Source organism: Diaphorina citri, unplaced genomic scaffold, assembly GCF_000475195.1.
Source record: "Diaphorina citri unplaced genomic scaffold, Diaci psyllid genome assembly version 1.1 scaffold2046, whole genome shotgun sequence".
Taxonomy (NCBI): Eukaryota; Metazoa; Arthropoda; class Insecta; order Hemiptera; family Psyllidae; genus Diaphorina; species Diaphorina citri.
The window spans coordinates 53,483-61,352 of record NW_007379471.1 but is presented as its reverse complement, the minus strand read 5'-3'; the positions used below and the strand labels follow the sequence as shown (position 1 = coordinate 61,352).

The following is a 7,870-nucleotide window of genomic DNA, read 5'->3' as shown; positions in this document are numbered from 1 at the left end:
ATTTTTTTTTTTTTTTTTTTTAGCTGTAAGAAACTATCGAAAATATAAAATGAAATCATAGACAGTTCTACAAAATTTTTCCTAAGTATCTAAGAAGATCTAGAATTTATTATAGTTTTGTATTTACATTTTGAAAAACCGCAGCAAAATTATAATAGAAAGAGGGAAAACAAAAAGTCAAAAACATAAATTTACTTTGTAATTAGATACCTACCTATATTGCTTCATATTATCATTATCACCTATGGATTACAGTAAAATTATTTTTCTACACAACTTAAAAGGTCAATTATTTGTCTAGTAATCTACAGAAAACAACATTTTATTTTGAATGTTTTCTACACGTAGACTAAAAGTAGCCTAGCTACACCAACTAGGAACATTTTACATGTTACATAATATGTATTCTATGTAATTATGTAAACATAATTATTTCATTGTTATACATAATTATGTTAATAAACTTGTTGAACTACATGATTATCTATTTGAACATAATTACCTAATTGTTTCCTTTAACTTAATTATTTTCTAATCAAGGCTATGTAAGAGGGTTCTTATCGTGTTATTCTTAATAATATGTACATTATTTGACTTTTTACAGTTGATTTAAATTTATTTGTGTCAATATTTTGCCAAAAAGATTACACTTAGCTACAGGATAGCCAAGCAAGTGCATTTTCAATTAACCATTCGTGCACCGGAATCAAGACAAGTCCAGAGTTTGTGGTCTGATTACAACTGGTTGCAGTAATTGCTAGTTAGTGTCCAGATCAAGACAAGTCCAGAGTTTGTGGTCTGATGACATCTGGTTACAGTAATTGCTAGGTAGTGTCCAGATCAAGACAAGTCCAGAGTTTGTGGTCTGATGACATCTGGTTTGCTAGGTAGTGTCCAGATCTGGTTACACTGGTTGCTAGGTAGTGTCCAGATCAAGACAAGTCCAGAGTTTGTGGTCTGATGACATCTGGTTGCTAGGTTTCAACTGGAAGAAAATGAAAGACAGATTAATTATAGATTATCAGCATCCATAGTATTACATCTACATGATGTAAAACAGTAAGTCCAATTTACTCTTTCAATATGACAGCTATCAAGGTTCCTAATATTTGGATCAGAATAATTATTTCAATGGTTTTGAACCCAGGAAGATTGCTTACAGAAGTGTTTGTTTCTTGGTTACTCAAGACAAGTCCAGAGTTTGTGGTCTGATGACATCTGGTTGCAGTATTGCTAGGTAGTGTCCAAATCAAGACAAGTCCAGAGTTTGTGGTCTGATGACATCTGGTTGCAGTAATTGCTAGGTAGTGTCCACAGGTGCTTTGCTGTCTGGTTACATCCTGATCACATCCCTGCTTCCTGCATTCCGTCAGCCAAACATATTACCACTAGTTGTACTGGGAGGTCTGCACTTCCTTCTTGCCTTGGGTCTCATGCTGTATTTCTTCCATGTCCCTCCAATGCCCACTGCTGTGGACGTTATTGTAGCTCCAAAAGTAGTCGTCCCATCTCCAGCAAGCAATATGACCCACTAAACCACTATGACCTGGTGAAGAAGTATTTTAGGTATTTGTGATGTCTCCTTATAGGTGGGATATAAGTCCCCTACCTATTTTAAAGTTGTTTTTGTTAGCATGAAGGATAAGAGAAAATAATTAAAACAATTATTTCTATTTCGGAAAATGCTGCTTTTACTTACAAAATATAAACCTATTAATTTCTGCAAGTACAAGGTCCATGAAAATATAAATTTCCTTAAACATTTATGTACTGTTATTTTAAAGAACATTAAAAAATAAACATCATAACTCGAATTTAGTAGAGAATAAATTATGTTTGAAATTTACAATACAACTATTTACATGAACTATTTATAATGTGTATTACTTGTACCTATTTTCATAAGAAAGAAAATAATATATTTAGAATATTTATTTAAAATGAGAGATCAAAAAATAACACTTTATCAATGACAAAATAATTTGGAATGAATTTTCACAAAAAATTTACTGAGTTGTTTTCATACAGGAAGCTCAGGTAATACTTTTTATTTCATTAATGATATAGTTCAAAAATTTAGGCAAAGGAAATTTTATTTCACCAGTAAATCTCTTTTAATAAAATATTCACAAATAAGTTAGTCATTGGCCACATGAGAAATTTTCTGAATAGGTTAAATAAAGATAAAAAAATTAACTGTGAACTCCCATGGCAATAATTGTCAGATTTAGATTTACCATCGATTATAGGCAAGTAACATACAGTTTTTTTTCTGAATAGGTACCTATTAGGCTGCTATTAGACACTTCATCATATTGCTGGGATTATGACCAGCTCCAATGCTTGTATGTAATATTGATAGTCAGGAAGGAATTTAAAATCTAACTATTTTTTGTTTGTCAAAAGAATTTTTGTGTGCTTACTGCAGTAAAGTAAGGACAGGTAAAGGTGGCGTTCCAATCCTAGCTGCCGGGGTCGCGCGACCGAGCTGCCTGGTCGCGTCATAGAGGCAGCATTCCAATCATCGCGACCGAGTCGAACGACTTCCATTACAAAATTCCAGTCGAACAAATTATTACAAAAATAGTATGCTAGTCAGCCCATTAAGGCCTTGGAAACCAGTGTGACACAAAACACTAGGGTGTCCCCTTCATTGCAACCTTGTTTACATATTAATAGGCTAGAAAGAAGAAAACCTATGTTGAAGATTTATTCCAAGTGTGATCCAAATTAGACAAATTGGAACCTATAAACATTAATAAACAAACATAATATATCGGAACCAATAAACATTAACCTAGTTAGTTTGGAGAGTAGTCCACATGCCTTGTAAGCACTAGGTCATGGGTTTGATTCCCACCTGGACCAGGGCTGGATTAGCCCCCCGCGGGGTCCGGGGCAGTTTCAAAGGTGCGGGGCCCCCAGGACCTACCCCCCTCCCTACTAGAAAACACTTCCATACCTACCTAATTCATTTATATCAATCATTACCTACAGACTACAAGTTTTGTTATTAAAATGTATTTTGCCATTTCAGTTCTTTACACATTGAAGTTTTAATGTTTGTGAGCACATCTTTCATGCAAAATATCATGCAACATTTTTTTTTTTAACCCATAATATCTAGTGTAAGTTCTCAAAGCGTGGGGCCCCCAATAGCGCAGGGCCCTGTGGCAGTCTGCCATTCTGCCTTATGGGTAATCCGGCCCTGACCTGGACAAACTTTATCTTACACAGCTCAGGAATGGCTGGCTTTTACTCCTATACTCTCCTCTCTTTGATTTTGGGATGATTAGAACTCCATTGTTACAGTTTCCTCTAACAAACCATTAAAGAGCATTGATCATTCACACTTCTTCTTTGACAGGCACTTATGGGAGTGTTCTATCACATCAGGAGTGTAGCTCTTATCGAGGATTTACCGGGAGAGATTTGGGATGATTAGAACTTAATTGTTACAGTTTCCTCTAACAAACCATTAAAGAGCATTAATCATTCACACTTCTTCTTTGACAGGCACTTATGGGAGTGTTCTATCACATCAGGAGTGTAGCTCTTATCGAGGATTTACCGGGAGAGGAAACACATTTTGCATCAATTGATGACTTCTACCAGACAGTTGAAAGAGGTTACACTTTGGTAAGTACTTACCTAAACATAATACATGAAGGATTTACATTGGTTATAATTATTATTTAATTTCCTCTGCACTTGATCTTGTATGTGATATCACAACATTTGACCACTGACCAACTAATCACTAATTTTCTTTTGGTGCCACAAACTCTTTTTTTTTTTTTTTTTTTTTTTTTTTTCATGGATTGCCCCAGATGGTGACACGTGATTGCCCCAGATGGCAGATGGTCACCCTTTCGAATACCAAGAACAGTTCAACTTCAGTAATCCGTGGTGCAGTTAGCGTTCTATAGTGCCAGCCTTGTTAGCTTAGTTGGTAGTGCGTCTGCCTTGTAAGCGCTAGGCCGTGGGTTCGATTCCCGCCCGGGGCGGATTTTATCCTGATGGGATAATGTTCGTTCTCGGAACGGCTGGCTTTCTCCTATCTGGTTCGATTCCCGCCCGGGGCGGATTTTATCCTGATGGGATAATGTTCGTTCTCGGAACGGCTGGCTTTCTCCTATCCCTCTCTTCCTTCTCTCTTCGATTTCGGGACGATAAGACCATAGCAGTTACAGTTCCCTCTGTTAAACCTCTTTAAAAAACTCTCTTCCTTCTCTGATTTTGGGACGATAAGACCATAGCAGTTACAGTTCCCTCTGTCAAACCTCTTAACAAAAAAATACATGTGTTTTTTTTTTTTATCCTGATGGGATAATGTTCGTTCTCGGAACGGCTGGCTTTCTCCTATCCTGTCTTCCTTCTCTCTTCGATTTCTCTAGCAGTCACAGTTCCCTCTGTCAAACCTCTTTAAAAAAAAACTTGATATTTGCATTCGCTTAAAAAAGTACAGTTACGGAACGGCTGGCTTTCTCCTATCCTGTCTTCCTTCTCTCTTCGATTTCGGGACGATAAGACCATAGCAGTTACAGTTCCCCCTGGCTTTCTCCTATCCTGTCTTCCTTCTCTCTTCGATTTCGGGACGATAAGACCATAGCAGTTACAGTTCCCTCTGTGTTCCTATCCTGTCTTCCTTCTCTCTTCGATTTCGGGACGATAAGACCATAGCAGTTACAGTTCCCTCTGTCGGCAGGCTTTCTCCTATCCTGTCTTCCTTCTCTCTTCGATTTCGGGACGATAATCGCTTTCTCCTATCCTGTCTTCCTTCTCTCTTCGATTTCGGGACGATAAGACCATAGCAGTTACAGTTCCCTCTGTCAACTTTCTTCCATCCTGTCTTCCTTCTCTCTTCGATTTCGGGACGATAAGACCATAGCAGTTACAGTTCCCTCTGTCAACCAAAAAAAAGAAGAAAAAAAAAAGCGTTCTATAGTAAGTAGCCTCAGTGCCCGATTGGGTATCACAACTTTCACACCGAAGGTCCCGGGTTCGATCGCCGACAAGGTCCAAGTTTTTTTGGCACCGTGCTCGTGAGAACTATCTTCGTGGCCACTTGCAATATCAAAGTCCAGAGTTTAAAGACATTTCATATAGTTGACAGAGATAGTAAAGGACGCTCTCAGCTAAAAGAAAAAGAAGAAGTGGAATAAGATGAAGCAGGAGGAGGAGGAGGATCAAGATGAAAAGGAACAGAAAAACAAGGATATCCAAGTTACCGTACCCATGGGTGTGGCAATTCCATAGCCTTTGGAATCCAGTAGGCCGCCTATCTGAGTAAGGTTACAATTTCTCTGTACAATATAATCCAGCATTGTAGACTCCATCAGGAATGCATAGTTGCCTTCCAGTACTCTGTCTATGCCTTCCTTGTAGGTAGATACGAATACTGATGGCTTCTTGTTCTCCATGTAACGCCACATCTTCTTGTACGTGTCGATCATTGAGTCCTGAGGGATGAGGGACCAGAAAGAAGAATTAATATTCAATAGGTATATGTTATCAGAAAAAAAAACTTTGCTATCTATCTAGGTGGAAATCTGTAAGGTGCATCGATTTCATTAATAAATTACCTAATAGGTATTTATTTATTAATGGACAGGAAAAAGGATACCCAGAAATGACTTTGGTTTGTTTCTGACCGATCCTGCCAACCTATATATATGTTGTATACCTACATATCTAGGTAATATTATTGTGGCTTTGGTCTTGTAAGATTTGAAAAGTTACAATGAAAATAAGACACCTCCACTGATCTTAGTTAAATGCACATTGCATACACAAAACAATACTCGTGGTTCATAAACCAAGTTACCTCTAGGTAGGCTTGCCAAATATCCAAAATGTCGATTCGGGACGCGAATCCGCAAACATAATTGCCAAATCCGCGAACATAATCGCAAAATCCGCGAACAAAATCGCCAAATCCGCGACCATAATCGCCAAATCCGCGAACAGAATCGCCAAATCCGCGAACATAATCGCCAAATCTGCGAACAGAATCGCGAAATCCGCGAACATAATCGCGAAATCCGCGAACATAATCGCGAAATCCGCGAACATAATCTCGAAATCCGCGAAAATAATCGCAAAATCCGCGAACATAATCGCGAAACCCGCGAACATAATCGCCAAATCCGCGAACATAATTGCCAAATCCGCGAACAAAATCGCGAAATATGCTAGGTAGTGTCCAAATCAAGACAAGTCCAGAGTTTGTGGTCTGATGACATCTGGTTGCAGTAATTGCTAGGTAGTGTCCAAATCAAGACAAGTCCAGAGTTTGTGGTCTGATGACATCTGGTTGCTAGGTAGTGTCCAAATCAAGACAAGTCCAGAGTTTGTGGTCTGATGACATCTGGTTGCAGTAATTGCTAGGTAGTGTCCAGATCGAAATCGTCAGGGCCAGTATTGAGGTAGTGTTGCATCACAGATCTGTATAGAGGTGCAGGTGGAGGGGGGATATCACATATGCTTTCTCTCTGGAAATAGAAGGAATAGGGCGGTTACAGGAAATCGGGTGAAAATTGGTTTTCAAGCAATTTAAAACCTCGGCTTGTTAGCTTGGTTTTTTTTTTATCCCCCAAGAATTTTGAATGTTTTGATAGAGAGAACGGTAACACCAGAGGTACTATCGTCCCGAAATCGAAGATAGGACAGGATAGGAGAAAGCCAGCCGTTCCGAGAGCCAACCTTATCCCTTCAGGACAAACAAGCAATCAGAAAGCATGTAGTAGGTACCTACCTACCTCTTTGGGTCCAATTTTACAGTCAATGAGAAAATAATCAATACGTAAGGATAGCACAGCACAGCACTAGGGTGGCAGAAGAAGAAAGGAAAGAAGGAGAGGAATGAGAAGAAGAAGAAGAAGACGGAGGAGGAGGAGGAGGAGGAGGAGGAGAAGAAGAAGAAGACGGAGGAGAAGAAGAAGAAGAAGAAGAAGAAGAAGATGGAGGAGAAGAAGAAGACGGAGGAGGAGAAGAAACAAGTTTATCTATAGATATTAGATAGGTATACCTACTCGTGTCTACATATATAAAGAATCAAAAAGAATACAATATAAAGGAGGGAGAATCGGATATTTCTCAAATATTGTAAAGCAAAGTGCTACCTGCACCCACTTACTGAAAGAAGAAAAAATCCACTAAGTGTAATTTCATTTCTCTCCCTTTTTTTCTTCAAAAACCTCCCTCATTCCTCCTCATCTTCCTCTTCTTCTTTATCCTTCTCATCTTGTTGAGGTATTTTTCTTCCCCTGTTCATTCTACGAATCTGCAGACATTCATTTTCTTCGCGGTAATAAGTAGGTGTAGGTGCTCGTAGATAAGTCACTTTCACAGAAATACAGAAATCTCTACAGAAATATACAGTCAGGCTTATGATCTATAGATTTTCTTATCTTTTAGATAGGTACCAAATACCTAGATAGTTAGATTTAGAATGCACGGATAGTTTTCTAGAAGAGAAACAGGTAAACTTTTTATGAAGTAAGTTAGTAATGGTCATGCCTAACTAAATTAGCTAATTACTATCGGGCATTATCATTCGACTAATCGCAGTAGGATCTGTTTACATAGGATCTGTTCAGTAGGTACACTTACCTACCTACGATCAGAGGAATTTACGCATGTACCTACTAAGGAGCGCGCTAGCCCTTCACTAGGATTTTTTTCGCCTTTTCCCGTGTTCAGACGGGGTTGGCGTTTTTCGTCTGACTCTCAATCAGCCCTAGGGTGATCGCTTTTGGATTGACCCTTCCCACTCAACTCAACTTCTCAACTTGTTTTTTTTTTTTTTTTTTTTTTTTTTTTTTTTTTTAATAAATTACCTTAGGTTTCAGCGGGCCTTTTTTGAAAA

At 38.4% G+C, this 7,870-nt stretch overlaps 1 long non-coding RNA gene across 1 annotated transcript; it reads left to right on the top strand.

Moving 5' to 3' along the window:
* The first annotated feature begins 919 nt into the window (after positions 1–919).
* Positions 920–6,491, top strand: LOC113471066. Its single transcript, XR_003393905.1, has 3 exons — positions 920–978; positions 1,238–1,304; positions 6,199–6,491. It is a non-coding gene; the product is annotated as an uncharacterized LOC113471066 (long non-coding RNA).
* Positions 6,492–7,870: the final 1,379 nt, after the last annotated feature.